Source organism: Triturus cristatus, chromosome 3_2, assembly GCF_964204655.1.
Source record: "Triturus cristatus chromosome 3_2, aTriCri1.1, whole genome shotgun sequence".
NCBI lineage: Eukaryota > Metazoa > Chordata > Amphibia > Caudata > Salamandridae > Triturus > Triturus cristatus.
Window position 1 is genome coordinate 307291647 of NC_140584.1, and position 13800 is coordinate 307305446.

The following is a 13800-nucleotide window of genomic DNA, read 5'->3' on the forward strand; positions in this document are numbered from 1 at the left end:
GATGCTTTCAGGAGCCAGTCGTTTAAGTATTGAAACAGGCAACCCAGCAGATTGCTTGGAGAAAGCACCCGGTTAACACCTGTAGAGTCAATGTAGGTCCAGAGGGCAATGCCTTGAATTGGTAGCATTGACCATCTAACATAATGCCAGGAGTACTTGCCATGACAATAATTAAGTTTGATAGATGCATGTAAAACCCTACCAGCTATGGAGCGAAGGACGTAGAGTAGATGGTCATCCTGAAACTGTCTTTTCATATAGCTGTCGAGAGCTCTGAGGCCTCCAATGAGGCACAATATATCAGATATCTTGCCGATGAGAAGAACGAGAAAATCACTTATGCTTTTGTGCCTTCGAAAGTTGAGAAGCAATTGGAGGATCTCTGCCTATAGAACATGCAAATGTTGAGGACTCTTTCTTGGATGATCGAGGTAGTGGCTTTGTGACAATTTCTCTTACCAACACCAAGCAGAGTAACATCCTGAATCCAGAGGTCCAAAGCGGGAAAATAAAAAAGCCGTTTTCTTCCCACTGCTGGTATCCTGTGAAAGAGTTGGCAGCCTGAGAAGTCATACGAGTTAAAAGTACTCCTAATTCCAACTCTTTGTGGCCCCTCTGCCTGACTGGTGCTGTCTGACAAAACCCCCCACTAAACTGCTGAATTGGCTTCAAGGGCTCGCTATGACAAAAGGATTGGCCCCGCACATAGCCCTAGAACTCCCACTATTGCTGGTTAAACTGGCACACTGAGAAGCTAAAAAGTTCTGAGCTCTCAAATAGCATGCCCATAAGGTTCGCCTGGGTAGCACTGGAAAAGCTGGTCCAATACATGGAGGTGTGCCACCTAATGACACCTGTGCCCATAGACGTTGCCACAGTCCGACATATTTAGTTGGGCTGTGTTTGTTTAGCCACATCCCGTCTATCCATGTCCAGTTGTGCAAAGGGGCTGTGCATATGTCCCAGCAGGCTGCTTGCCACCTTTTGGAGTAGCACGCTGTTATAATCTCTCTTCCCTCTTTACCTTAAATTGTATACCCCTTCCTACTGTTAAGCAGAGTTGGAGAGTGGATGGCCACTGGCGATAATCTACTGGGTATGGGGCAGTCTGGCCATCTCCCCTTTGTGTGCTCTCTCCATCTACAAGCGGATAGTGTATCCTGGCACCTACAAATATCTCTGGAACGATCTGGTGGTGGCATAGCAAAAGACATGGTGTGTTCCATCTTCCCGTCTATTCTCCTGTGTGAGAGAGGACTAGTCTTCCTCCGTTTTCGATTGATTGTCTTCAAGGAGTGCCCATCGTGCAGTTGTCATCGGGATTGACGGTGTTTGTTTCCCCAACAATTACTTCTGTTCTCACCTGTCACGGATTGTCATGTTTGGGAGGGCCTTCTTGCAGCCGCCATCGCGAGTCTACTGACGTTCCTATTTCCTGTCAAAAATTTCAGTTTCATCCGTCACGGTTGGGACAAGAGGAGTTCACCAACAGGGCATCAGTCGTTGGGATTCACCAGTGTGCCTGTCATCCCCTCTTGGTGCTGCACATGTGTGGGTTGGAGCCACTCACCGTCGAGTTTGTTGCCAAGCGTTGAGAGAGGGTCTCTTTTCCTCAGCGCAGGCACCCTCACTGGGAGTGTCGCACAGAAGCCGCCGTTCATTGTGGTAAGGGCTGAGGAGCCTGCACATTTAGTGACGGTTGGGTCCCCTGTCAGCCGTGTAGGAGCCCGTAGGATGCAAGGATTCTATTGTCCTTAGCCACCCTCCAGTTCATGCATCACTTCTGAGGAGACTTTCTCGCTTTCAAGTTTAGCGTGCGCACAGTTCTCTCTCGGGATTCCAGGCAGTCTGGGAGGTGAGACTTCCTTTTTGCATGTACGTATATGCTCTGGTTACATGCGGAGTACTTTCCATATCCTCAAGTGGTGTGCGGCAGTAAACCTATACGCTGATGAGTTTAATGCGTAGTGGAGCACCAACGGCATGCAAGTGAGCTAATCAGTTTCTCCTTTGCTAACCCTAGTATGTTTACATAATTCTTGGTTGTTTCTTCTTTTTGCCACTGGGGTCAGCATTATCACTAAGGGTGCACCCTGCTAAGGGTAGCAGCTGTGTTCCTTAACTAACGCTCACTATCTTTCCTGACTTCTGAAGTGAAGTACTGGTCAGTGGTAATCTATCTTATTCCTCAGTGCATGATGATGGCCGCAGCGAGCATGAGTCAACCCCCATCTTTCCTATATATAGGAAGCTTGTAAGATGTATTGGAAAGACTGGGTTAAACTGTTTGAGTCTTACCTAATTGCCATTAGAGGCGAACGGTTCTCTCCATTGCGGAAGTATCATATCTTACCACATAACTTGGGGGTATATGGACAGAAAATTTATGAAACCCTTCCAGAACCCGAAAATGAAGGAGAAAGGAAAGTGGATGCATTGGACATATTTGCTAGCACCATGCTCATATTGTAAATTCATTTTGGAGACAAAATCAACGTGGTGTTAGAACGCCACAGGTTTTTTTGTAGATTGCAAGGAAAGCAAGTCTGTAACCAATTACACCGCAGCCTTAAGGGGTCTAAGTAAATTGTGTGATTTTGGGAACCTGACAGATTCCCTTATATGGGACCAACTAGTACATTGCACGAACAATATGCGCATACAAGAAAAGCTGTTAGCCAAAAATCCCACCCTCAGGGGGGCAACTGCCATTGCCCAATCGGTGGAACACACTGCTAAGTGCATCAAAGAGATGAAATCTACAACGGATCTGGTAGCTAATGTACATGAGAGTGTGGAGGAGGGTGAGATTTGTAAAGTCAAGGGTAAGGAAAGTATATAAAAAAGATCGCAACCTTAATGAAAGGAAACTTAGATGTTTCAGTTGTGGCAGCAGCAATCATTTAGCCAACAATGTAAGAAGTGCAACAGAAGGGAGCACTTAGCCAGGGTTTGCAGAGAAGGATATTTCAACAACAAAGAGGGCAGGGGTAAAGATGGTGGTCTTGTTAAAGAAGTAGTTGCCTTTCTCCAAATGAAAGGAAGTATGTCTTCCAGGTAAAAGATAAGATGGGGAGTATTAACCTAATCTATCCTAAATGTGATGTGCTGCTTAATAGGAAGACAATTACCATGTTTGCGGATTCCTGTTCGCTTTTACCCTTGTTGAGCCATGCAGATTTTGTGAGCAGGAATATGGATGGGAGTGTGACGTTAGAGAAACCAGACATTTCACCTATGGGCTATACCAAAGAGCCCATACCACTTATTGGAATGAAAGAAATGCATATTGAATTCAAAGGGAGAAACACAGTGGGAAAAGTTTACATTGTGGAAACCGGGTCAAATTTATTGGGATGGCAACATCAGAAAGAGTTGGGTATAATTCTTGATCCCAATAACCAAGAACAGGTACTTTTGATGGATGATATCCAATCTGAGGCTAGTATATGGGAGTAGTTCCCAAAATCTGTTTCAGGAAAACTAGGCCTTCTTCATGATTTCCAGCTTAAGAAAGAGATTAAAACCAATGCTAGACCCATTGTGCATAAGTTACACCCTGTACCACATTTAATGAGGGAACCCTTGGAGAGGGAACTAAACAGATTGTGCAGTATGGGCATTATCCAACCTATTCACTCGTCTGAATGGTTGGCTCCCATCGTTACTGCTTCTAAGACCAACGGAGAAAGCATTTGCTTATGCGTGGATTTGCGTAGTCTAAATTAAAATATCTGGGTTGAAAGATACCCACTTCCAAACATAAACTAAATGCTTAGTACAGTGGGTCAGGAGAAGTACTTTAGAGCCATCGATCTCTACATGGTCTACCAACAAGTAGAACTCGTCTCCGACTCTAGACCCCTCACAGTGTTTATTACCCCACACAGGGCATACATGTTCCAAAGGATGCAGTTTGGCCTGGCATCAGCGGTCTTCCAAAATATAATGCACCAAGTCTTAAAGGATGTGAGTGTGAGAAGGTGGGTTGGTATATGCTGTCCACTAATTAAAGTGGGCACCTTGCACCAGTAGTCCACACGACCCTTATGATGTATGAGGTCAAAGATAACCTTATTGAAAGCTATCCTATTGGTAGCTATGGAGAACCGCCTTCAGGCTTAGTCTTGAAAGAATGTAAAGCAGCTTGTTTTACCAGAATATCACCTCCTAAATGACTAAATGAAAGGAGAACCACACAGTGTTTATATAAAAATATGAATTTATTAATGTAACACTCTCTACTAGTCTCAATGGGAAACTAGGGCATAAAGCACTCAATACTGAATCAATAGAACATTCGTAAATAGCACAATACACAGCGGGCTCCAGAAGGAGACCGAACCATATACTAAAAAAATGGTATAACAACAAAGACTTCACTAGACACAGTGCCTAGAGAACGTAGAAATCGCTGGGACCCCAACGAACCACCCAGAGGAGTGACACAGGGAGCCCACAGAGGATGGGTGCAGTGAGGAAACAGACGTGTGCTCCGTACAACTCTATGGGAAAGTCGTGGTTGGAAAACTACAAGACAAGTTAAGGACACTTCTAAGAGGACTTCAAGCAAATCCTTTGGAACTTAGGAGGTTCTAAGGCCAACCCACCAGTGAGTACTGAGGTACACGTGTTACCTATCCCAGAGGAGCCGGGTGCATAGGTGTCAAGTGGTGGTGGAAACCTTCTTCATTTTCAATGGAGAGCTGCAAAAAAGTACTGCTGCCAGGAACGCAAAGGCGAAGAGTGTCCTGTGGAATCCAAGCCTGGATTCAAGGTGAGAGGAACCTGAAAGCAGAGGGGACAGAGTCGGGATTACTTCAGGTGACCAGGGGCTCGGTAGTCTAATGCCCACCGATTTCGGGTGCGTCAGGTGAGAAGAAGGGTTGCTTGACTCTGCAGCCACAGGGACCAGGAAACCTCGAGGATGACCAGAGTCCAGAGGTGAGCTGTCTTACGAAGGATGTCGAGAGCTGAGGGGTCGATGTCAGGCTGGAGCACCAACAAGCCCTGGCAACCCACGCAGTCAGAGGAAACAGTTTACGGTGTGCACCAGCAAGGTCCAGGGGACTCTCCAAGCAATGGGGAGTCAGGGCACGTCTGGAGCAACCAGGTAAGCCCAAGAATTAACAAGGTGACACTCGCCAGGACCCACAGGCCAACGTACCAGGGATCGCGAGGAGACCTCAAGCAAGTCTGCAAAGCACCATCCCACAGGACACTCGGAGAGTGGAGGCCGGAAATCTTCGGTGCAAATACTGCTCGGGGTCAGGGCTACACGAAGCCCAGAGCACAGGCTCAGGAATGGCCACTAAGCACATGCACTTGCAAAAGTACGCGTTGCACAGGGGTTCGGGCTGCACGGTCCTCACGAGGGATACTGGTCTCAGAATTGCTGAGAGGGCAGATCGACCTCGGGGACCTTCGGGAACCCACCATCTGTGTTGCTAAAATCTTCTGAGTCCTCAGGAGCTCGGGAGAAGCAAACCAGTCAGATGCGTTTAGGTGCCTGCTTTTGCAGGGGAGTAACTCCTTTACTCCAAGGGAGAATCTTTAGTCATCCAGCGTCGTGCAGGCAGTCAAAATACTTGGTTTCTTCTTAGCAGAATCTTGTCCAGGTAAAATCTAAAGTTCTGTAGCCAGGTAACCCACATTATACCCATGGGAAGGGGTTGGAAAGATTCTATGGACCCTCCTAGGGCTACACCCATGTCATTTGTCCAGTTTCGTGCCAGAGCAAGAGCAAATGGCTCCTAGAACAGGTTTGAGCTGGACTATGCACAGGGACACCAAATGTGCCCCCAGTGAAGACTTTCTGGCACTGTAAGAGTGCACCCACCCAGCCCCAATACACTAAATCCTGTCTGGGAGGTGGTTACACCTCCCTGTGACAGGATGCCTATTGTAATGCCTTCCTCTGCGCGAGCTAGGCTCAGCAGCAGGAGAGCAGAATCGTGTCTGTGGCTGGCAGCATCCATTTTGTGCTGCCCAGGCCAAGAAAGCTCGTACCGGGTATACCGGTGACCCACATATGTCCCTTTAGAAGGGTGGAATCATACCTCCCACACCAGTTACTGATGTGGAGGTATGATTCCAAGGTGTTTGACACCAAACACAAATTGTTTTTAAGCAGCCGTTTTAAAGTTAACATTTACCGCGAGGTTATAATGCACTTAAACCTATATGTCTGGCTGCATCACAGACAACCCCAGAGAATGGTCTCCAAAAGCTGCAGAGGGGCTCTGCTCATGCAGGGGCACCCTCTCACGTAAAACCCTGCACCCTGCCTTCAGGATTGTTAAGGCCTGCCATAGGGGTGACTTATAGATATTTAAGTGTAGTGATTTAAGATAGATATAGTGAACCTATATCTCAGTATGTGGTGCAAGCACCATCTTCCCCATTGTGCAGTTGCAGGCCGGTCGTGTCAATCTGAATGGTCTCTCATGGGTGGCATAATACATGCTTCAGCCCTTGGGAGACCTCTGGAGTATCTATTCCCTGGGTACATGGTGTACCATATACTAGGGACTGATAAGCGTACCCCAGTATCCAATCTGGAGTGTACCTAAAGTACATGCATATCAATTTACAGGAGAAAGCAGATAGACTGGGGTCCTGGATGGCAGGATCCCAGTCAGACCAGGCCAAAAACAATGTGACATCAGCAAAAAGTGGGGGTAACCATAAGAAGCAGATACTACTTTCCTACAGTGAGTAACACCGTGTGCTTCCAGGATGATATCCTGGTCTACGGAAGGTCCGATGAAGCTCATAACCAAACTCTCAGACATATCTTCAAGAGGTTGATGGATGCTGGATTGACCGTGCAGAAATCCAAGTGTCAGATCAGTTACATCTATGGATTACTTAGGACACTATTTCGGAGGATGGGTTTAGGCCTAAACACAACTTGTTGAGTGCTGTGAGAGATGCCCCATATCCCAAGAGTAAGGACAAGTTAAAATCATTTCTGGGGTTACTAGAGTATATGCCCAAGTACATTAAAAATTTCTCAGGGAAGTGTGAAAAGTTGCAGGATCTTAAAAAAGAAAAGAAAAGGAGTTTGAATGGCAGAATGAACGCAAATGCACTTTGATGCCTTAAAAGAAGAAATTGTCGATTCTCCAGCATATGGTACTTTTGATCTCAGGAAAAAGAAACATCCTTACTACTGACGCCTCTAACAAGGGCCTGGGGGAAAGAAATCACAGAAAGAAGGCAAGGATGAAAGGATAATAGCCTTTGCATCCCGTTGCCTCACAAAAGCTGAGAGTAACTATTCTGTAGTTGAGAAGGAGGCCCTGGCGTGTTACTGGGCGGTGAAACACTAAGTTTGGGGTTTAAATTTTACTATCGGCACTGACCACAAGCCCCTTACCTTCATGTTCACCGGCAAGGGCATGGAACACAGTACACCCCGCATATGTAAATGGATACTGGTTTGGAAAATTTCTGTGTCGGAGTGGAGTATGTTCCAGGGGGTGAAAATAAAATTGCAGAATTTTTGTCAAGAACACCGCAAATTGCACCACATGATAAAGTGTTAGATAGTCCCATCCTGGCAATGCATTAACAGAAGAGGAATGGGAAAAATGCATGGTAAAGGTCAAGAGTGAGTAAGTTAAAAAATTATTGTGGAAAGTGTGGTCCAGCAAATGCAGTGAAGTCGACGAGGAGATCAGAGACTTTTGGGAAGTCAGGTTTGAACTGAGCAACATTGGAGGAAAATTATATCGCAAGAATAAAAATTGTACCTCCGGAAGGGTTGAGAAGGAGAATCATGTAATTGGCACACGAAGGTCACCTGGGGCGGAGCATGACATAAAACAGAGTTAGAGTAAACTTAGAGTAAACTTCTGGTTCCCCAGGATGGACTCTCTGGTAGAACTAATGGTAAAGGACTGTCACAGTTGTGCCAAAAGTGACAAATCGAAATCTACCCGCAAAGCTCCATTATCCCCTCTTGCGGTGCCTCTCAAACCATGGAGTAAACTTGTCATGGACATAATTGGACCTATGGACAATTTAGGAATGTACAAAAAATTCATGCTTGTGTTCGCCTAAGGTTTGTGGGTTCAAACCCAGTCTACGTAGCAAGTCAACTCTGTCCAGTCCTCAGAACATCTGCATGTGATGTTTTGGGCCTGACCACAATCACTAGACATATGACTCTTGTTGCCATAACATAGATGAAAGTCAAGTTGTTCTAGGCAAGAGTCCTAAAGAAATCCCCAAAGTGTCTATCCACTCCCAATGCAAGTCTGCGGACAGGAAAAGAGCTTTCTTCAAACTATTCTTTACAACAAAAATAAAAAGACAACAAAAAACCACATAGAAAGGACAAGTCTTGTTTGTGCTTGAAAAGTGGCCCTGCTCCTGGGACCATTCGAAGAGTCAGTCGCAGAGTTCCCCCTTTCCAGCTTCTTCCTCATAGCACATTCCGGTTTTCAAGAACCTTGAAATTAAGTTTCAGGCTCTGTCTTAAGTGGAGGCCCTTCAGTAGGCCATGCTTGACCTTTTCAGGGCTAACCTTATGTCCTCTGAGTCCCTTGCGGCTCCCAAAGGTAGATCAGACCCTTTAGGCATAGGTATTCCAGTGGCTCTAGTCTAGATGCTGCCTGACTATGCTTCCAAGGGTTAAGGTCTCTACACAACTCCAGCATAAGGTGCTATTGCGATGGACTTCAACACCATGTTATCTCTGATGGCATTCTAGGAGTCACGCTCGGCATAATCTCAGCTCTTCAAATTGAAGTCCTTCAGGTGGCTTAGGAGAAGGTGAAAGCTTATTTTGAGGACCAGCCTCTTATTAACCCTCTTCTTGAATCCCAGAGCGTGGCACATATGGAAGAACACTCGGCTGAGATTCAGGTGCGCTTGGTATACCCAACCTATACTTTAGGTGCATGGAGGAAGATGATTGTTAGGCTGATAATCTCCCAGGTCCTCATCACACTGAATGCTAGTGATCTAGATACATTACCAGAAGTGGATATTCCCGATCCTTCATGCCCTCCGTCTGAGGAAGTTTGTTCGTTCACAGCCGTTGGAGGTAATGCATTCTCCAACTTTGTTACTGCAGCAGCCAGGCTCTGGAACCTCTGCTATCTTTCACAGAGTCACTATTGGAACTGGTACTGGCTTCAACTGAAAATCATTTTCATGTCCAGCAGCCCACAGTTAAATCTTGTTGACTCAGCCTTCACCAGAGAGCTTGGTGGTTAAAGCTTCTTCACCAAAAGGGAATTCCACTGCTTTTGCTACAGCATTCCTGGAAGAGGGGCGCCTGACGCCTTGACTCCATGAGGTTCAAAGTTTTTGCTTTGACGAGTCTGGCCTTATACCACCAATGCCATGTGCTTCCTCGTATATACACACTTTGTGGGAAATGGAGAAGATTGACAAAATTAGCCGATCATATCACATCAAAGGTTCGTTTTCCAAAGTGCTTAAAGAAGGTCTCACTGTTTTGAACAGATTCAGAAATGTAGATTAGACTTGGATGATTCTGTAGCCCGGTTCATGGCCACAGCAGTTACCCTCTGAGGCAGGGATGGATGCACACCACTGAATTTTCTGGAGACATCCAGGTGAACCTAATGGATATTCAATTGATGCTAAAAGGCTCTTGGACTAAAAAGCAGGCTCCTTGGAGAAGTGGTATGATGCACTTGTTGGGAATGGACTTTCTGGCTGAATAATTCTGCCAGGAACTTTTGTAGCTTTTCCATGGGCCAACCTTCCTGACAGCAGCAATCTTTCGAGCCATTTCAGTAATTCTGCTCCTTTCATAGGGGAGATGGAGCTAAAAGACACCAACAACAGCAGTAGCAGCTTCAGTCTCGCCATTTTTCTTCTTGTTCCGCCACCTTGAAGTTGCTCTCATTTGTCCTCTCCCACCAACACCAGGTCAAGCGGAGGGCCTCACATTTATTGGCCCAGTGGGAGACTGTCAACACAGATCACTGCATGCTCCAGTTGGTCTGACAGGGTTCTGCCCTCCACTTTTTGTCCACGCCTCCTGAAGGAATGGGCTCAGATGTGCATCCTAGCTCACACCTCTGTACTGCAGTTGCTACCAAAAAGGAGCAACAGAAAAGTGAATCTCCAGGATGCCTCTTTCCATCAGCCGATCCAGCCACCTAACAGGTTTTACCTCCGATTCACAGTGGGGGTCCCAGCAGTACCAATTTTCATGATTGCCTATTAGTCATAGGACTGCTCTACCACCATTCACCAAGGTGCTGGCTATGTCAACCTTCATCACGGTCAGTTACCAAGCAATATCCATGCGTGGGACAACTGGCTGGTTAAGACAGGGTTCCAACGCACTGATTCCAGACCATATGGGGCACACCCAGTCTCTTCATCAACTGGGGGACTCCATCAATCAGCAGAAGACACCACAACCGAATCAGAAGCTGGCCTTCAATGGATTGTTCTTGGACTTTAAATCAGTAGAACTATTCCTCTGCTCCATAAGATGTCAAGCATTTCAGATATGATCCTAATGTTTTAGACTTCAGCTAAGATTCCGGGTCGAAAGTTTCTCAATCTGCTGGGCTTCATATCCTAGTGCTTCTACCTGGTACCACACACAGCAAGTGGCAGATGGGGTGAGACCTCTCCAATGGAGCTCTTGAGGATATGGATTCAGCTGCAAGGAAACATTTCCATTTGTGTGGAGTTCTCTCTCAGTTCTTGTAGACCTTAATTGGTTGATTTATCCAAGCAATGTCATGGTGGATTGTCCCCAGAGTCCTCTACAGTCTGTCATGGATACCCTCTTGTGCTCGGGTGCTCTTTTAGGGGAGATGATGCAAGGCCACTGGTCCCAGTCAGAACAATAAATGAACATTAATGTGCTGAGATGAATGCCCTTTGCTAGCGCTAAAGGTGTTTCTGCCCTCGATCTCAGTCCATATTGTGCACTATTGCTACACACCACCTAAACCAATAGGGTGGAGTGGGATCAGAGATCCTGTGTGGGGAGGCATTGCGCTTGCGGCAGTGAGCTCTTGTCGAAGTGGCACCTCACATGGAAGGTACTCTCAATGTGAATTTGGATACCATGAGTTGCCAGTCTCTGGAGGTCATGTAGGGTAGTTCAACCTGATATGATCAAAGTAATCTTCTCCTAGCTGGGCCTGCGTGTGACTGAACTCTTTTCAAAGGGATTTAAATACGAAATACTTTGTTCTGCGCCCTACACTTCCCACTAGATGGTTTTCTAGAGATGCATTCTGACTGAGCTAGTCACAGGGCTTGCTTTATGGGTTACATCCGATTAGGCTCATCTCGATTCTGCAGAAAGTGTAACAATGTAAACAGCTCATTTTCATCACCGTAAATTGGATGGGGTGGATTTGATATGCCGATCTGTTGGAACTTAGTATCAGATCTCTCTTTCCTCTCACAGGCGTAGCACATGTGCTTTTGTAGTCGGATGGTCAGGTCCTCTTCTTCAATCCTCAGACCCTAGGCGACCTGCCACCTGCTACATTGATTAGATAAGATCGGAGTACTTGAATTACTGGCTTTATATTGTTTTTATTTAGGCCCTCAAGGTTGAGACAGGGACCAAACACACTATTTCACATTGGGTTCCTCTTTATATTAAGATCTGCTAAGCTTTGGCAAAGAAGGAGCCTACGGGTTTCATTGATGCACCCTCCATCAGAGCAATAGCAATTTCTGCTGCAATGACATGGGTTGTCCCAATCACTGTTTAAATGTACAGTTCTACAGAACTAAAAGCTGATGAGTCCCAGCTATACGACAGTGAAATCTCCAAGCATATGACTATTAGAGATGCTTTGCAGAAATAACGTGCAGGTTTCGAAGGTGACCCAAAAGGTGTATTTGAGAACAGTCAACATGGCTTTTTGAAAAGCCACAACCTGCTTCCTAGAGGTGGAAAGCTTATTTGTGGAATTTCCTGAAGAAGCAGTCTCTGTTCAGAAGAGGAAGGACCGTCTTTAGGCCTTTTGTCCTTTGTGCGCGATGAGGAGTGGTGCTCCTTGTGGTTACGGGGGACCAGCTTCTCGAGTAGATTCTGGAAAACACACAAGGTCTAGCAGAAGATCTGGATTTTGATTTTTCTTTGCGAGAAGCTACATTAGTTTTGCTACTCATTCTACGATGGCTTTGGTGTGCATAAGTGCACACAAAACCGATGAGGCACGTGTTGTATACCACTGCACCAGAGGCTGTTTGTGTGGTACTGATCAGTATAACATCCATTTTCCACATGTCCGACACGGCTTGCAGCTGGAGGACTTGGGAGGGGACACTCAATTTAGGGAAAAAAAGAAAAGACAACCAAGCATATTTAGCTGATGCTCTGGATCTCGCATCTAAGAGAATAAATATGAAACTTACATCACTGATGCCAGTGTGCTTTATGAAATCATGCTACTGTCACTTCTGGTCACCCTCATGGCGTTGTTTAGGATATTGGTCAATATTACATGGCAACAGCGAGCAGCTATAGCAGAAACTTTTCTATATCCAATCTAACATGGTGAAAATGATTTATATAGGGAGCATACAAGATCAAGCATCTATTAGCAAGAAAGAAGCGAAGTTCAGTCTGTCTGAACACTTCGGAAATTTCTTCATGAAAAGGGGAAAAAGAGAAATCTATGGAAACCTGGTCTCATGGTTGGAACTATTCTAAAACTTAAAATATGGCAAATCTGTGTTCTGGGAAAAGACATTCATAACCTATCACTCAACTACAGCGAGACCTGAGGAGATTCAATCTCTCTCCCCACAACATGGACTGACATATAGGGTGTCATTATAGACTCTAAACTCTCATTTGAAAAATCAGATCACAGTGTGACAAAGGGCGTCTTCAACTTTCCCCTACCCGGGACACTGTCACATAGTATGGGCCTCCACTGCTCTTGTGCTGTCAAGCTTGGACAGGGCTAACAGGCTCTACTGGGGTTTACAAAGCACCTCATCAACAACCTAATCTAGAAAGCTGCTGCTAGTTCTTAGCTTTGCCCACAAGGTCCTGCATTGAATAATCATTGCTAGAAGAATCTACAACAGAGAAAATAAAAAATTAACATTTACCAAATAGGAATTTCCCTACTGAATATTATATACAATCTCAAGCTCAGTAAATGCTCAAATCAATCCAAATGAGGCACCAAAAAGCACCAGCAATACAGACAGTGCAGCTGGGCACTGGCACTCCTTTGTCGCACAGATCAAAAAGCTACCGGACGTCGCAGGTGGTATCACTGGACTGAACCAAAATTATGTGAAGGATACATGTCTCCCCCCCCCCCCCCCCCCCCCACACACAGTTGTGCCTAGCCAAAAAAAGTTCCAACTTGTGGACTATACACATACCATGAATGCATACCTCTCATTGTAACAATTAATACACAAAAACAATATGTTCCCAAATGCGTAGCTGTGTCTTTTTCACTCTCAGCAATATCCATAATTATGTACTTCACCAACCGTGCCCTGCCTCTAAACCACACACATTGCACACAACTTGTCCCGTATAGGTTATGCTACTACATACTCCTTAAGGATGAACAGAAACGCAATGAAAATCTGACCACTCGATGACCTCAGAGATATGACGTTCTATATAAAATGGAGTTGCTACTTACTCACCAATTGGAAAGCACTTTAGGCCTCGCAACAGTATAGAACATGCTATATAAATACCAATTCAAGATACCATTTTATACACTTAAACTTGGGTACACCTCACTGACCAATTTAGAACTTCAGTCATTGTCATGCGCTGGCTCCTCAGTGTGAGAC